This window comes from Vicugna pacos, chromosome 5 (genome assembly GCF_048564905.1).
Source record: "Vicugna pacos chromosome 5, VicPac4, whole genome shotgun sequence".
Classification (NCBI taxonomy): Eukaryota; Metazoa; Chordata; class Mammalia; order Artiodactyla; family Camelidae; genus Vicugna; species Vicugna pacos.
Window position 1 is genome coordinate 50,341,987 of NC_132991.1, and position 18,213 is coordinate 50,360,199.

At 33.9% G+C, this 18,213-nt stretch overlaps 1 protein-coding gene across 6 annotated transcripts in view; it reads right to left on the reverse strand.

Moving 5' to 3' along the window:
- The window catches only part of SESTD1 (SEC14 and spectrin domain containing 1), a 222,665-nt gene that overhangs the window by 74,783 nt on the left and 129,669 nt on the right, over positions 1-18,213 (reverse strand). The gene's annotated exons all lie outside the window — the stretch shown is intronic.

Below are 18,213 nucleotides of genomic sequence, written 5' to 3' on the forward strand. Positions count from 1 at the left end.
TAGCAGTATCTCCAAGGTATGCCTGTACTTACTATGGCTTACCCAGGTTTCTCAATCTGAACATTATTGACATTTTAAGTCAGATTATTTATTCTTTTTTTGTAAGGAGTTGTCCTGTGCGCTGTAGAATATTCAGTGGCACCCCAGGCCTCTACCCACTAGAACACCAACACCATTCTTTCTTCCCAGTTGTGACACCCAAAACGTCTACAGACATTGCTAAATATCCTCAGGCAGGCAAAGTAACAGCCAGTTGAGAATCACTGGCTTAACTGCTTTTCAGAGCAATGCTCTTGGGTTAGAACAGTGTCTGGTACACAGCAGTAACTAAATATATTATTTGTTGAATAAAGGAATGAATCAATCAGTCAAACAGGCAATGTTCTAGTACTCTCCTTATTAGTGACACAACTTAATTCCGAACATCTGATTCTTTAACATCCACTATTTAATGGCTTTCCCAGATTTCTCTTATTTTTGCTTCCGCATAATACATGGTAACACATCTTATCCTCACGTTTACCTGAAGATATTTCCTAATACACTATTTTAATTTCTGTCCCCACTGTTAACTATCTCTATTACTCCACATTTTGTATTTTAAATTCTCCAGGGAAAAATCTGATTAGCTCAATTGAGCTCTCTGTACCAAGCCCTATTATCTTGCTTTAGTTTTCCAGTGTCCATTCAGGCAAAGCCAGGGGTTATGTCTAAATACAAAATGGGACTATCCATACAGCAAAGGCTAAGGGCAGCAGTTTCCCCTAAATGGGAACTTTGGCTTGACAGGCATCTGGAAGCTTGGCCAGCTTAGTACACTATTAAAGGGGGATTTCAAAAAAAAAAAAAAAAAAAAGCAGGACCTTTCAAACCAAACAGAACAAGAAAATGAAAGGTTCTATTATATTATCCACCTAAACTTAGTTTCATGTCTGAGACAGTATTCTCCATCACATTTTATCCTTCCTTCCCTTGTCCCACCTGACATCCACCTACCATCACTACATAGTGAGTTTTTTGGAGGACACTGTAAAATTGGATTGTTTAGTGAAAGCATACTTTTTTTTTTAAACAGCCTCCTCTTTTTTTATTGAGATATAATTGACATATAAAATGGTGTTAGTTTCAGATATAAAGTATGATTCAGTATTTGTATATATTGCTAAATGATCACCACGATAAATCTAGCACACAGCACACACTTACAAAAATTTTCTTATTGTGATGAGAACTTTTAAGACCTACTCTCTTAGGCCTTTCAAATATGTGATACAATGTAATTAATTTAACTACTATCACCAGAAAGCATACGCTTTTGGAAATAGTTCTCCAGCAGAGTAGAAAATGTGACTCTATATGAAAGTATATTACTTATTCAGCAAACACTCGCTATGAACTTATCCCATTTCAAGCAATGTGCTGTCAGCTAGAGCTTAAACTCAAGTCACAATCCTGCCTTTTGGAAAAAAAAAATTTCAAGATTTTTAAGAAAAAAAAAAAGAATGTAGTCTTAATACTTGTCAGATGCAACTAAATAATAAGCAAGACTAATTAAAGAAGTATATTATTTTACAGCTTTTGCATATACAACTAAAAACAAATCACTACTATTTTGCACCTGTCTACAAAAGAAAGCATGCTCTCAAAGTAAATATGATACATTCTTTGCAAGTTTTATCCTCGAATATTTGTTTACAATTGTTTATTCATTTTTGTTCTGTATCAGCCCATGCTAACAGATATCTAGCATGAAGAATGAGGGGAAAGCTCACGTTTTACATTTTTAATCTAAAATAGTAGCACTTCATGGTTCCAGATCATTATCTTGACCTGATGAGTTTGTTATCCAGCTCTACAAGAAGCAGATGGTTCAGACACATCTCAGGTCCCTTTCTCTTGTGACCAGCTTGTCAAATATCACATATGAAAACCTTACAATAATGATTATAAAAATTAACATTTACCAAGTGTTTACCACAAGGCAAACACTGTTCTAAATGATTTACTTAGATTAATTTCTCTTCAAATACTTCTGTGAGGTAACTATTATTATTAACTCCACAGAAAAGTACAGTAGGGCTTACAAAGGTAAGTTAAATGTGGCCAGTATCTCAAAGCTAGTAAGAAGGGAAGTCAGGATTCACACTCAGGGAATCTGGTTCCAGTAGCAATGTTCACACATCACACTATCAGCTTACCAATAAAACAATTTTGGAAAATATCCAGTGACATCTTGCCAACTGAGTTAGATGGAGTTCTAGCTATATGCAAAATTTAAAAATCTAGAGAATTATATACAATAATACATATACCACAAATTTCTACATATATATATATATGTAGAAATTCTGTGAGTTATATAGCATCCTTCCAATAAATTCCTTTTCCCCTTAAGTTAGCTAGAGCAGGCTTCTCTTTTAGTCAATGGAGAAACTCGACTGGTACAGGCAGCAAAACTGCAATTTTTAGAGTCTGGTAGATCATATCTGCAACCACTCCATGCTGCAGTTTCTTCTATGTGGTTGGGTTTGCTTATTTGTTTGTTTGTTTTGATCTGTGGCCATGTATTCTGAATGAAAATGTCCATCAACACACAGAGGTTTTAAGCCTGGCCACAATAAAACGCAATTAACCAGTGCCCAAGAGAAAATAACATCTGGAATTCAAAAGATCCTACAAAGCATACATAATGATAGCTGCAGGTGACCCTTCGAGTAATACCTGTTACCCAAGACTTGAAAGTCAGGTTATCAATTTTATGCCAACAAGTGCCAAATATTCACCACTGTGTTCTCCACATACTTAAAGCACAAAAGGGAGATGGTTTCAGTCTCTGGTCTAGATTTATCTTGGCAGGCTCTGATATCCGGAAGCATTCTTACATTTTATCAGTCTCCTGAGAGACAGATGCTTTATCCAAATTTTCCATGACTTCAGAAAACCACCTCAGCATGGCAAAATAATTTTTTTTAATCCAACAGCTTTTTTTTTTTAAAAGAACATCTTGAAAGTGATGAAAAAGTAATTTAAAATAATGAAAAATAATAGGTTTTTGGCTGTATGGGTCAAGATCAACTAAACTGATGGATAAAATGTGAAGCAGTCAAGAGATGAAAGCTGTAAGATTTACTCTTTATATCTCTTCCTCCCTTCTAGAGTCTCCTTTTCATTAATCTCTTTCGTTGTTATAAAACTGATGGGTAATGAAAAGCAATGATTACTGTACTACTAGTTCCAATTCAATTTGGTTTTTTAAAATTTGTTTGGTTTAGTTTTTCAAGTCATTAACACAGACATAAGAAACAAACAAAAAAAACCAAATCTGCCTAATCTCTGATTCACAGAATAATTAAAATAACGTACAAAACATACAAAAGAAAGAGGAAATCTTGCAAAATACAACCATCTACTACCATCACCACAATAAATGTTAAATAACATGAGGTATATGCTAATGCTCTTCTCCAATGGGTAGATATAGATCATTATTTTTCATAAGCAGCTTATTCAACCTAAAAATATTTGAGTGAACTGTATTATCAAAGAAGGAATAAAGTCAATGATGGACATATACCTGGTAAGAATTAATGAAAAGTGGCAAGGAAAACATGTTTTTTAAAAAAACTTGCCAAGTGAAGCAGGTTTAAAAATGGTAGAATTTAACAATTCACAACATGCTTAACACAAACATGTCACATTTCATATATTTTAAGTCACAATTTATTATATACAAAAGAGGCAGAAAGCCAGAGTTTATAGCAGGTGAGGTGCCCTGGAGACCGATGAACATAAAGAAAAATGTGCAACCATGACTGCATGTTACCTTCAACCAAAAGCAAGAAACATCGAAGTAAATTAGTATCATTCCTAGGTGCAAAATAAATCCTATCTAAAACAGCCCTTCTACAGTTAGGAATGATGAATTCTCAGAAATAGAAGGAAACTAAGTTTCATCTGATATTTGTATCTATCTTCTAGTTTGAACATCTTTCTCAAGATCTTGAAGAGTTAAAAAAAGAAAATTAGGGCAACCAAGCAGTTAAATTGCTACTTTTGTCTCCCCAAGAGCAGAGACCAAGTCTCATTTATCTTTTTATTTATTTACTCATTCATTCACTCATTTAACAAATCTATAATAAGCACCTACTAGATGGAGGCAAGGCAAGGTGCTGAGCATTGGCATTCAAAAAACATCTAATTAATGAATGGATAAATGAAAGAACAAATGAACAAACGTGAAACAAACAATAAAGTAAAATACATACCCCAGGAGCTCTACATTATCACAATTACCTGAATGTCAATACCTTGTGATGTAATCGTAGATCACACTGTGCATACTTTTCCTTCAAAGCAGCTCCTTGCAGCTTCTTCTAGTGGGACAGTCTCCCACAGATCCAGCAGCCATAAAAATTACTGGACCCCAGAGAAAGACAGGCCCATGATGATGGTAAAGTGGACCTCAATGGCTGCTACCAATGGGCAGCCATAAGAGGGCAGCAGAGGATTTGTTAAGCAGCAGGAAAAAAAGAATTGCAGGAGGCCTTTTAATCAAGACTAGGCAAATTATACTTTATAAGAGATTGTAATTGATGATATGAGTGGGTGCACTGGAACTCCTCTCTCAGTAAGTATAAATCAACCAGTTTATTTGGAAAATGTAGTTAGATTCTTTGAAAAGCATTTTTAACAATCAGTGAAACCCATTAGGATAGCCTGAGGCTGGCTAACTAAATCATCCCTAATAAGTCTACAGCATGTAGACACATAGGGCAATGAACAAAATCAGAACACAGGCTCCTTAGCCTTGTATCTCCAGAAGAAATACTATAGCTGTCCTTAGGTTCAGATGAGGAATACCTTCAAGTATTGTTATGAAGCAAGAGTAATCTTTAGAAATTAAAGCAAAACAGCACACAGAGGAACTCACTACCACCTAACTGGGCCCATTATGCTATTATGTATCCATATATAAAGTCATGCAGAAATAAACATTACTCAACTTTAGGAAAAATATATCAGTAAAGCAGATCAACAGTTGAAAATATGTCATTTTTTTGTTATTGCAGGTGCCAGTGTACAATTATTAATCTGGTTTTACAATAATATCTACAGCTCTAAGTGAAAGAACAACAATCCTTCTGTATAGATTTTAAATGAAAATGATAAAATAATGGTTAACTTTCACAACAAGATAGACCTATCCAAAACAGTAATTCTTCTAAATAAAATTGAAAGTTAAAGCATCACCGTATAATACCATTTTTACAGATGGCTCAGGACCTAGCTTATTCAGTGAAGGAGGGGGAAAAGAAGAAACAGAGTTAAGAAAGGGAAAGAGAAAGCCTTGAGTTTTCTACAAAAATATAATCTACCTTGAAAGACAAGAAAATTCTATATTAAAGGTCCAGTGGGACATTAAAAGTGCTACACTGTATTTATACTTCAAAAATTCAAAAGCTAAGGGTTATGATAGCCTATCACTTAAAAACCCTTTTCAAAAATAATTTAAGCTAACACAACATTGTAAATTGACTGTAGTTCAATAAAAGTAAATTTTTTGAAACCCACAAGATAAGCAGCTACCCCTACACCACCCTTGCTGCCCTGTCCTTTCTCAGCAGGAGCCACTGACACGTATTTACAGTCAAAAGCACAGGGAAGTCAGTTCTTTGAGGACTTCCCCACCTCTCTAGCTATTCTATCAAGTCCTCAGCAGTTGTAAACCTTCATTTTTGAAGGTCCAGCTTCAAAAGTCCTTAACTGTATGAAATTTTCAAATCTTTGGCTTTTCCTGTCTGTGTTAATTGATAAATTCTCAGGAGTTTGACTGCTTCTTCACCAAAATTGGAGCAGGAAAAGAAAAAAGGAATATTGCTTCAGAGAAGTGAATGAGGCTTGTGGAATTCCAGTAAGGTAAAGATATTTCTGGCATCCCCAGCTATAGAGCACCCCACGACTAGAGCCTCTTTACCTGCTGCCAGAGCTCTCTGAGATGCGCTCTCTTCCTGCATGATTTCTGCATCTGAGTACTGCACTGAGCTCCAAGAAGCCAGGACACTTCCTTCTCCAGGGCAATGGATGTGTCCACTGAGTTCACCTGGCTAGGTAGGTCTTCATCATCAGGGAAAGTACAACCCACCATATTAACTTTAGAAACTCATGGTCTTATTTCTAGATCCCAACTACTCTTCACCTGCTGTAGGTGTTTGCTACCTTCCTCTATCTCAAAATTTCTCTGGGTCATCATTAAACCTCTTCTCTACTGAACTTTATCCTAGAAAAAAGTGTTCTTCCTCTATACTTGGCAAACACACATACCTTTTATTGAGCTAATTTCAGACTGTATCTAATTCAGACCTATAATAGTCAAATAAAGTTCAACAGAGGCTCAGATGTAACATCAGGTTTCTAATTCCAAATAACTGGCATACAAATTAATTTTTAGCATCCAATTGTTTATATGTTGGATAGCACTAAAAGAGTACTTTTGTTCAAATGAATTTTTATATATATATACACACAAAATATATATATATAAAAGTATATATAAAAATATATATATATTTATAAAAAACATTAATTAAGATTTTGATACATTAAGTTCTTTTGTTTATATAATGAAAACATTTGGTACATACCAAATACCACACTGAAAAGAAAGTTAAAAACATAGTACAAAAAGAAAGTTTAAAAAGTTTAAGTTAAAAAAAAGTTTTAAGTTAACTAAAAAGAGTAAAAACGGCTCAGATAATGGAAATTATTATGGCATTACCCAAGCAGAACAAAGCCAGTGAGACATGAGTTATTTTCCACCAGATTAAAAGTCCGCTTAAAAAAAATGTACATTGTAATGTATTTTTTGAGGTAAAACTACAAGAACAACACTGAACATATTGCACATCCTTTGACTTTTTTAGTGTAATGTCCCACCACTATCACATGGAACAAAGTAATATAAGACACATACTCCTGAATGGTAGGCACTCAGTAAGTGGCATCTATTCTTCGCAACTAAATTTTCCTTCCTCCACCAATTACTGACTTACTATCACTGATCCTCCACAGAGGCCACAGTCAAAGCATTCCCACTAAGGCCTTCTTGGACTAACACAATAAAATGGTCACAAATTTATTACAAGTAACACAGCTTGACAGTTTGTCTCAAGAATAGTGTTTCATTCTCAGAATAACATACAATTACCATTAATATCCCCATTTTTTCCTGATGAGAAGACTGAGGCACACAGAAGTAATGTGCCCAAGGTCATACAGAAATTAGCTGATTTATTACCAGGAACTTAGAACCATAAAGAGCACCTACTCCAACTTTTTCATTTTACTGATAATGATAAGGAAAACTGTCTTAATATGTTTGGGCTGTTATAATAAAAACACTATAAACTGAATGGCTTATAAACAACAGGAATTTATTTCTCACAGCTCCCTTTAGGCTGCTATAACAAAAATACCATGAGGTGGGTGGCTTAAAAATAACAGAGATTTATTTCCCACAATTTTGGAGTCTGGGAAGTTCAAGATCAAGGAACAGGCTGATGCAGTGTCTGCCCACTTCCTGATCCACAGAGGGGAGCTCTCCAGGGGTCTCTTTCATAAGAGCACTAATCACTTCCTAAGGCCCTATCCAAATACCATCACACTGGAAACCAGTTTTCAACATACGAATTTTGGGAGGATACACACATTCAATCTAGAGTAGAAAATGAGGTCTACAGACTTAGATTCCCCCTTCTAAATCAATGAGATGGAACATCAAATCCAGGCTCCTAAAACCCTGCACAGAGCTGCACAACTCTACACTATACTGCTGCATAATAAAATCAAAACTAAAAACACACATATAACAGAGAACTATTATTTCTATATATGTTAATAATTTTTCAGAATATGTCCCCATAAAAACTTACCCAAAAATGTTCATAGCAGTATTATCCATAACACTAAAGACATGGAAACAACCCAAATGTCCACCAATTCTGAATAGATAAGCAAAACTGATACATCTATATAATGGAATATTATTCAGCAGTAAAAAAAAAAAAAGAATGAGGTATAAATACATGGTACAACATGGATGAACCTTAAAACATTATGCTAAATGAAAGAAACCAGACAGAAAAGGCCACATACTCTAAGATTCCACTTACGTGAACTGTTCAAAACAGGCAAATCTATAGAGACAAAGTAAATTATGGGTTGCCTAGGGCTAAGGTAGGTATAAGGAATGCCTGGTAATGGGCACACAAATTCTTTTTTGGGGTGATGGAAATGTTTAAAATTATCATGGTGATGACTCTCTAAATCTATTTTTAAAAATCATTGAATTGTATACTTATAATGGATGAATTTTATGGCTATAAATTTTACCTCAATAAAGCTGTCAAAAAATAATTTAAAAAATAAACAACAGAGTTGCCCATTTTGTAAATCAGGAAAATCTGGATGAAAATGATGCTCATTTTAAGTATTAAAAATTTTAAACTAAAAATATGTAAGCAATATGTTCCAGAAAGTCTGTGAAATGAACTGCATATGCTGAACAATTTGTCCCCCTGACTCCCACTATAATTAGAACATACTGCTATGAAAGAACTTCAGCTGCAAAGACAAATTTCTTTCAACATGGTACATTCTGGATGGAGTAAAATAATAAGAAAAAAAAGAGTAAATGGATTAAATAGAGGGAAGAAAATAGAGTATATGCAATAATATTGATACCACTTTTATGTTCATAGTTGCCCAAACTATCACTTTAAGTAAATTAGTACTATAAAGAGAATTTAGATTTGCTTTTTATTTTTAACCAAAGTGGTACTTATAAATAATGGTCTTATCTCTTAGGGTATCTCTAAGTTTTCATACCAACACACATGAAGGCATCCAAGATTTGATTAAAGGTTAAATGTTTATTACTTTCAATAGTATCACATGTCTTAAAAAAAATATCTAGTTTGCTTTTGAGAAAAGTGTAAACTGTGCCTTTGAATTAAAATAATACTTAGACTTTCTGGCATTCCCTAAAAATCAAAGGCTTAGAGGATCACTGAATGCAAATCACTTTGAAGCATCACCTACAATAAAAGGTGGAATGTAAAATTAGTTATCTGTATAATTCTTTATACCTCCAAATAAAATAATAATGACTAATATTACTGGCAATGTTCTATACATAAAGCAGCACCCTAATCACTTTGTGTTCATTGCTTCATTTATAACTCACAACAATCCTATGAGGTTAGAATTATTGTTATTACCATTGAGCAACTGAGGAAACTGAAGCTAAGTGAGGTAAAGAGAGGTTAATCTGCCCAAGGTCATGCAGTTAATAAGCAGCAAAACTGGCATTTAAACCTAAGGCTGGGTCCAAGGTCTAAATGACATTATTTCTCATGCTCTTAACATAGCAACCTTTATTAAAATATGAATAATAAAGGTCTTCAACATCTCTCAAGTAGAACTGTTCATTTTTTAGGTGTAAGGACAATAAGGTTAAATTTATTAAAAAGAGCACCTTATCTTTTAGTGACAGACACTTTAATATTTATAAATAAAGTATGTCTGGGATTTGCATCAATAACGGGCAGGGGGAACATACATGGAATAGAACTTGTAATGTGTTGATAACTGTTGAAAGAAGACAGATGATAGGTAAACAGGAGTGCATTTTACTACTCCTACTCTCTCTGCTCTTGTATGTCTGAAAATGTCCACGACAAAACTAAGAAGACTAAATCTTTAAACATACCAATACTGTAAAAGAGGAAGCTACAGTCCTTTACAATTTTTTTTTTTTTTGCATTGAGCGGTAGTTTTTTAGGTCAAAATCAAGGAGAGACAGGACACAGACAACACATAATTTTAAAATATTCACATATTCACCATCATATCCTAAAGCTCTTTCTGTAGAAAGATCTGAGGATTTGGTCCCCATGTAAGACTGCTGAGGAGAAGGAAACAAATTCTTACACATAAAATAACCAGAAGATAAAAAGAAGCAGGTGTGAACACTGGGGTGCACATATTTTTTCAAATGCGAGTTCCCTCCGGATATATGCCCAGGATTGGGATTGCTGGATCATATATGGTAAGTCTATTTTTAGATTTTTGAGGAATCTCCAAACTGTTTTCCATAATGGCTGCACCAAACTACATTCCCAGCAGCAGTGTAGGAGGGTTCCCTTTCCTGTACACCAGAAACTGACACACTATAACTGACTATACGTCAATAAAAAAATAAACAAATAACCTCAAAGAAAAAAACTTTTTAAAATAAAATAAATAAATAAATACAAAGCAGATAGGCAGGTGGAATCCCTGCTCTCATTACTGCTTTGTTGGCACTGGAAACTTGTTTCCTGTCCCTTTGGGTCTTTCTCACTTTGTGACTGGAGTCATTTTTTCAGCAGTCTCCGTCCCACTATCCCTATATTATACTCTTTTATAAGTAATTAAATTACTAAGGAAAACAAAAATCTATGTTTACAATATGCATTCACTGATGTATGAACAGGACACTAACATATGAATAGCAATGACTGGTCAGAAGAAAGGAAGAGCTCTTAGGTGAAGACTCTAATTATTGTTTGACCCAAAATAGAGATTGCAAAAGTCTGCAAGTAACACATTAACACTTAAGAGCATGTTCCAAATTTAATAACAATTTATTTTACCTATATAGTCAATAGAGCCAAAAAAAGTTATCTCTGAAATCTAATAGCAGGTGTTGGCTGTCATTTGAATGTGTCCATTTGTTTGCCTGGGACCAAGGCTGGCACATGACCAATGCACAATAAATGTTCACTGAAAACTGCCTTCTTATAATCCTGCCAGCTTTCTCATTTAGGTGCCACTGGGCAGAATAATTAGGAAGTAGGAGAAAAAACAAGGGAAAACCAAGCTTAGATAATTTTAAACTTGACAAAGCACTACAAATAGACCATGCATTTACTCTGAAAAGAATATTGAGTTACATAGTTCAGGGACCTTTACTGAAACATCTTGGGACCAGGTCCATTGGGATCATGAATGAAGAGAGGCATTTTAAAAAGCCTTCTTTACGCTGAGCCAACTCTAAATTTCGGCTTTTAGAAATGGCTTATTTAACTTTACTACATTTACAGCCTAAGTGAGTTTTCATTATCTATAGTTCAATACTTGGAAAAAGTCACTATTTAACATGAACTTTTTTTCCATTTTTTGAAATTGTATCTTCACTTTTGCCCCAGTATTCACCAGACCCTCCTCTATCTCACTTTCTCACTTTAATATCTATAAATACTCTCCAGCTTCTACTTCTCTCTTGCAGTATTTGGATTGTTCCTGACTCTAGCACCCACATCTCACTTGGCAGATTATATGGTCTGTCAAATTCACAAAAGAACCACAGAGGAAACTTAGGGACTCCTCCGTACAGTCAAAAAGAAGCTTTTGACAGCAAATATTTCTAATAATTGAAGCAATATCATTTCTGCTATCAACTAATACTACAGTCTGGAAATGAGACTGTGGCAACAACAATTAGAAAGAGTATTAATTTTTGTTGGGGCACAGAACACACAAAATCAAATTTTTTAAAGTGAGAAACTATGCCAATTGTTTACTTCACAGAAAAATGACTGAAGTTTAAAGAGGCTTTCTTGAAGTGGCCACTGATTCTAGTACAAAGCATACCAGTTAGGTAAGAGGGAACAAAGAAGCATCTTCCATTTTTAATGACTTCTGTACTGTTTGTGGAGGCCTGGAAAACAAGCAGAGGTAGCAGGCTGTAATGATTAAGAACTAGAGTCAGACCGACCTGGGGTCAAATCCTAACTCTGCCCCTATCAACTGTGTGACCTCAAGCAGGTTGCTTCACCTCTCACCCTGGTTTCAGCACCTTAAGAGGGCCCAGATGCCATTCTGTGTAGGGTGAAATCCCAAAATTGTTTCATTAAATCCCCTTTTAGCTTAGTAAGCTCATTACGTTGACTTCAATGCTTTAATTGAAAGGACTAGAACTAAAACAAACAGTTCCTGAACTCCTTCCTTAAGATCCTCCCCTCCTTCCACGAATCTTCCTTGATACCTATCAACTACTGAGGCAAACTGAAAGACACACAAATCCTCCCCTACAACGGAAATAAAGATGTCCAACAAACAAACTGTACTTTGCTACAGTGACAGAGAAGGGTACTCTTAAATAAGTATTCTCACAAGTCCCTAAAACATCAGTCTTGCTCATACAAGTGCAGAGGCATAAGCAATCTTCATCTATATAAAACTACTATAAAATTAAATCAGAACAATTAAACTGATGAAAAATACCCCCTAAATCAATAACAAAGCACAAAACATTAATAAACATTCCAAACTCAATTGTATCTCTTTAAATACACCTTCAATATATGAAAAGAACACTTTGGATCAAAAATATAAAACCAAAAAATAAAAACAAACAAATGAAAGAAGTGATGACTGAACTCAGTTAAAAAGACAGAGGAAAAAGATAAAATCCTACCAGAATTGAAGACTAAATTCAAGGCGCCCAAGAATAATTCAAATCAAAACTTTTAAAAAGGCATTGATAGAAAACAGTGAAAGAATCAAAAGGGTAAAAATGAATTAATAAAGTAAAAATACATAGAAAGTTTTTGAAATGAAAGATAGACGAAGAAGATATAATTATGCGTAACTGGAGTCCCTGAAGAAGAAAAAATATTGGAATAGAATATTTAAAACTATAATCCAAAAATAGTTCTCAAAACCCAAAGATCCACCTCTACATATTAAAAGTACCCACTAGGTAGCAGGGAAAATTGACCTGCTACAATAAACTATAAGAAATATCCCAGTAAAACTGTAAGACTTAAAAAAAAAAGGGGGGGCAAAATAAAACAAAGAATTCCAAGCAAAAGGGTCAAATAACTTATAAGGGCAAAAAAAAATTAAGACTGGCATCAGACTTCTCAAAAACAACATATTAAGCAAGGCCAAGGCCACACTGTAATAAACAAGGAAAGAAAGTGCAAATGAAGAATTTTGTTTCTGGCCAAGCTGTCCTTCCAGTATCAAGACTATGCAAGAACTCAGGAAAAATTGTGCCCACAAGCTCTTCTTAGGAAATCTGCTAAAAACTGAAATATATCTAACCAACAGATGACTGGGAGACTTCAGAGAAAGTTTGATGGTGAGGATTTAACATATTTAACTACAGAACTAAAAGCAAAACAGCACTGCAGATAAGATTTGAAAATGAAATAGATATAATTCGACTAAAAACATAGGCGAAGAGGGAGAAAAAGAAAGATGTAGAATAAACTCACTGTTGAAATAGCAACAGTTAAGAATCAAAGCACACTATTAACTAAAATAAAGGACAATAGAAAGTTAAACAAGAAAGCAAGGAAGAGGGCATTTTAAAAAGGTGTAAGTACACAGGTAACTTCTATAATAACAAATTTTTTAAATGGAAGTGCAAAGAAAGCATATCACAAAGAAAAAAAGAAAAATATAACAATGCATACAATATACATATAACAAACTAATATGACAAACTTGAGATCAAACTCAACAGTCATTAACAGAAAATGATTTTTAATACAGCTCTTAAAAACAGGCCTAATTAAATGCTATATGCAAGAGATAACCTAAGGGAGGGGCAAGATAGGGGTGGAGGATCAGGAAGTACAAATTACTATGTATAAAATAAATAAGCTATAAGGATATATTATACAACACAAGGAATGTAGCCAATATTTTATAACTATAAATGGAATATATAACCTTTAAAAATTATGAATCACTATGTCGTACACCTGACACTATAATATTGTATGCACATCAACTATACTTCAATATAAAAATAAGACAACTTAAAACCAAGTAAATCAAAAAGACTAAAAATTAAAGAGACAGGCAAAGGGATATCAAAGCAAACAGATATAGAAGCAGTAAAAAAGCAGGAGTAGTGATCCTGATACTAAAGAATTCAAATCAAAAGAGCATTAGATGTGACAAAGAGAAACAGCATTTAATGTTAAAAGACAAATTACACAATGAAGATACAACAATTAAAAAAACCTATGCATCAAATAACACAGCAACTATTCGTAAAAAGCAGAAACTAAAAGGGATGCAAAAAGACTCAGAAAGACAACTTTAATAATACATGACTGATACACACCCATGAACTTAACTAAGAATATAAGCAACTTAACATAAACATAACATACAACATAAACAAGGTAACTCTTGACAGATATACAGGGAGAGAAGGTCATGTGAAGAAAAAGATGCAGAGACTGGACTTGTGCATCTACAAGCAACAAATGCCAAGAATCACCCACAACCACCAGAATCTGAGAGAGAAGTGCAGGATGATTCTCCCTCAGAGCTCTAGAAGCAAACAACCCTATCAAACTTTGATTTCACACTTCTGGCCTTCTGAACTGTGAAAGAATAAATTTCTGTTTTAAGCTAAAAAAATAAGAATAAATTTTTAAAATAAGGTAAATCTTACAATAGATATCAAACTTTATACCCTGGTAATAAACACTACTCTCCTCAAGTGAATATGAATACTGGCAAAAAAAAAAAAAGATTATCTGTATGTCTTACAGAAAGCAACAGTATATTTATGAAGTACAAATAACACAAAGGCTGTTCACAAGTCTAAAAAATTAGACATTACTAACAGAATCACAAAACAAAAGGGCACTTTACCCCAAATTTTTAAAGTTCTCTATTATTAAACTTGAATGAAACAGAAAAGTACAAACCAAAATTACAGATTTTCTCAAAAACAATATGAAAATGATACATTTAATAAGCTGAAAATAGGAAAATCCATATTCTTGAACATTTACATCAATAATAAAAATAAATTCCTAATTCAAAAAGAGTAAAATAAACCAAAGGAAAAAACACAAGGATAGAAATAATAAAGATTAAATAAAGACATTAATGAGGTAGAGAATTTGTAAAGTTTTATCTAATTCATAAATCAACATCTTGGACTTTTAAATTAAGAAAACAGACAAGGTTAACAGAAAAAAACAAGGAGAAAATACAAATATACAAAATAAGGGGGAAGACATTTTCAACAACATAAAAACGTATTACACAAAATTATCCATTGCAGTATTACTTGTTATTGGAAAATATAATAGGAAATAACCTGAATGTCCACAGAATAGTAACAGTTGAATACAGAGCTGGTACAGACACACAATGGGGCACTCTGTGACTCTAAAAATAAATGAAGATCCCCTATGAAATAATACAGATATCCAGTATACATTGTTAAGTGGAAAAAGCAAAGTGCCAAAGAATGCCTGTCGTGTGCTACATACATTTTGTGCAGTAAAAGGAGAAAGAAGACTATATACCTGTATATGCTTATCTTGTGCAAAGAGAAACCAAAAATAAAAGAGAAATTTAGGGTAACTGCCTATGGGCAGTAGGGGAGAATGGGTGGAATGGATGGGGGATTGGAAAAGGAGTAAAAAAGATGGGAGGGATGACTAACACCGCTCTTTCTATAAAGTTCTAACTTTTATAAGCATGAGAATGTTTCACATCCTCAAAGAAAAATAAAATCCTCAAGGATGAAAGGGGAAAAAAAAAACCCTAAAATAGAAATCAAACAAAAACAAATGTCTCTAGTGGCATTTCAAATAACAAATACAACTACACTAAAGAGGAAAGGGGAAGGGAAGAACTAACCCAAGTAAATTTTGAATACAGTGTTTTTACTAATACTCTCAGGCTATAAACAAACAAAAAACTAAACAGTGGCTTCCAAGAAACGTTTTATTTTGTTTTCCACGTGTTTTAAGGATCAATAATTCTGAATTACTTTCTGTGTATCCTAGGGTTGAGCAAATAAATAAGTAAACTGTGGATAATGGGAGCCAGACTTATCACTGATAAAGAAGGGGGTTATAAATATGAAAAGTGGGGAGGGAGGCTACAATGAACCCCACAATGATGGCTGGAATAGAAGAAAGTAGTATGTACTCATAGTTTTTAATAAATATAGATGTACGTGTGCGTGTCTTAGTTCTGTCCACTGAGAAGACTCTGATGGTTGATTTTATGTGTCAACTGCCTAGGCCAGAGTGCCCAGATGTTTGATTAAACATTATTCTGAATGTTTCTGCAAGGATGTTTTTAGGTGAGATTAACATTTTAGTTTGTAAAGTAGACTGTATTCCATGCTATGGGTGGGCCTCATCCAAATAGACAAAGGCCTGAATAGAACAAAAAGATTGACCCTCCCCTAACAAGAGAGAATTCTCCAAATAGACTGCTTTCGGACTTAATCCGCAATATCAGCTCTTCCTGCCCGATGGTCTTCAAACACTGGTTCAATGGACTGTCATAGTTCTCCCTGCGTCTCTAGCCTGCCAGCCCATCCTGTAGACAATACTTGCCAGTCCAATCACATGAGGACATTTGACAAGTACACTGTCTAGCACATAGAAGGAACTCAATAATAGAAGACAAATGGCTGAGTTAGTTTGGAGATATTTTAAGTGGTTACAATCTTTCATAAAGATATAGATTCCTTCTCTTTAGGAATAAGAAATTATTTTTTATAAGAAGCACTAGTAATCAGACATGTGTGCCAAAAATGGCAACAGATCTACTTTCAGTAGCATAGAGAATAACTTCAAAACATCCCCTCACTGTCTGGGAGTACAGAGACTTCCCCTAGCCTAGCTCACCAGAGACAAGTCTACAGAAGTTGGCACCTCTATTTCCTACCATAAGGGCTGAGATACAACTACAGTGTACAAATTTTGAAATGAATCTCTAAGTATAATGATACTAATAAGCCCTAGAAAACTTTTGGCATGATGAAAACTCTGGAATATGGATTTTTCCTTAAAATTCCTATGATCAGTAATATATTAAGTATTTAAAATATATTAAATAAAATATTATACTTACATTATAAACTATATTTAGAAAAACAGAAAATCTAGCAAGTACTAATTTGAAATTGATTCAACAATTTTCTCACCATCATTCATTAAATTAATATAAAGCATCAGATCTTTTGAAGTAGTCCCCTCAGTCATGCCAGTTCCTATATTACTGGAAAGATTACTTAATAAATTACTAACTCTAGAAAAAAAGTCAGTGTTATTTTATAATCTTCTATATTTTGCTTATAGAGGTCATATAGAATAAGCCAAACTAAGTGTTCCTATGATAAAGAACAAACTAGAGCACCTAATTTCTTCCACCTCATAGGAAAGGCTCTGTTGTCACAAAAGTTAATTGAATTCTTGTCTTTGATCCTATTTTTTTCTCTACATTCTCTATTAACTGACCTCTTTTTTTTTCTTCTTTTGACTTGCCCTTCTTTCCTTAGCTGTAACCGATTTTATTATTGAAACTGAAAGTCCTGTTAACCATTTTAGTGAAACATACTAACTACTTAGATGTCAAATGCCTACATCAATTTTATCATAAGACATTCACAAGTGCTATGCTTACTAGTCACTACCAATGTCTGATTTCTCTACTCTAGTGGCAAATGCCTTGTTTACAACTAGTTAAGATACTATATTCTTCCTATGTGTTGTAGTTTTACAAAAAATACTCACCTAGATTAATACTATTAACAAGTAACTCTAGGTTAAATGGACTGTAAAATAGGATGCGATATTATCTCACTGTTTCTACAACCATCTTTTTAAAAAAGAAAATTAACAGTTTATTCAAATATATCTTTCAAAAAATCTTAGATTTAGTAATTTTAGGTGTCTTAAGAAATACTTTCACAAAATGCTGTCTTCTCTTTGCAAACTAGATGATATTTCATATAATGCTTTATACCACGATCTCATGGGTGAGTCATTTGCAGGATATACAACATGGATTTTTAAAATATGCTAAAGTAAAAACATTGGAAGACAAAGTTCAAAGCTGCATAGCTGGAAGCATTCCAGGACAAAACCTTAAACGTAACTGAAATCACTGGTGTTCACTTATATTTTTGGATAATCTGATTCTAGACCCAGCTATATATATCAGATCACTTGGGGAGCTTTTAAAAGTTATCCACTGCGTGAAAATGAATAAATGCTCCCATTATGACTCAAGTGCTGTACACCAGAAATTGACACAACATTGTAAACTGACTATACTTCAATAAAAATATATAGAGAGGAAAAAAATATATCCTCTGCAGGCTAACTGAAT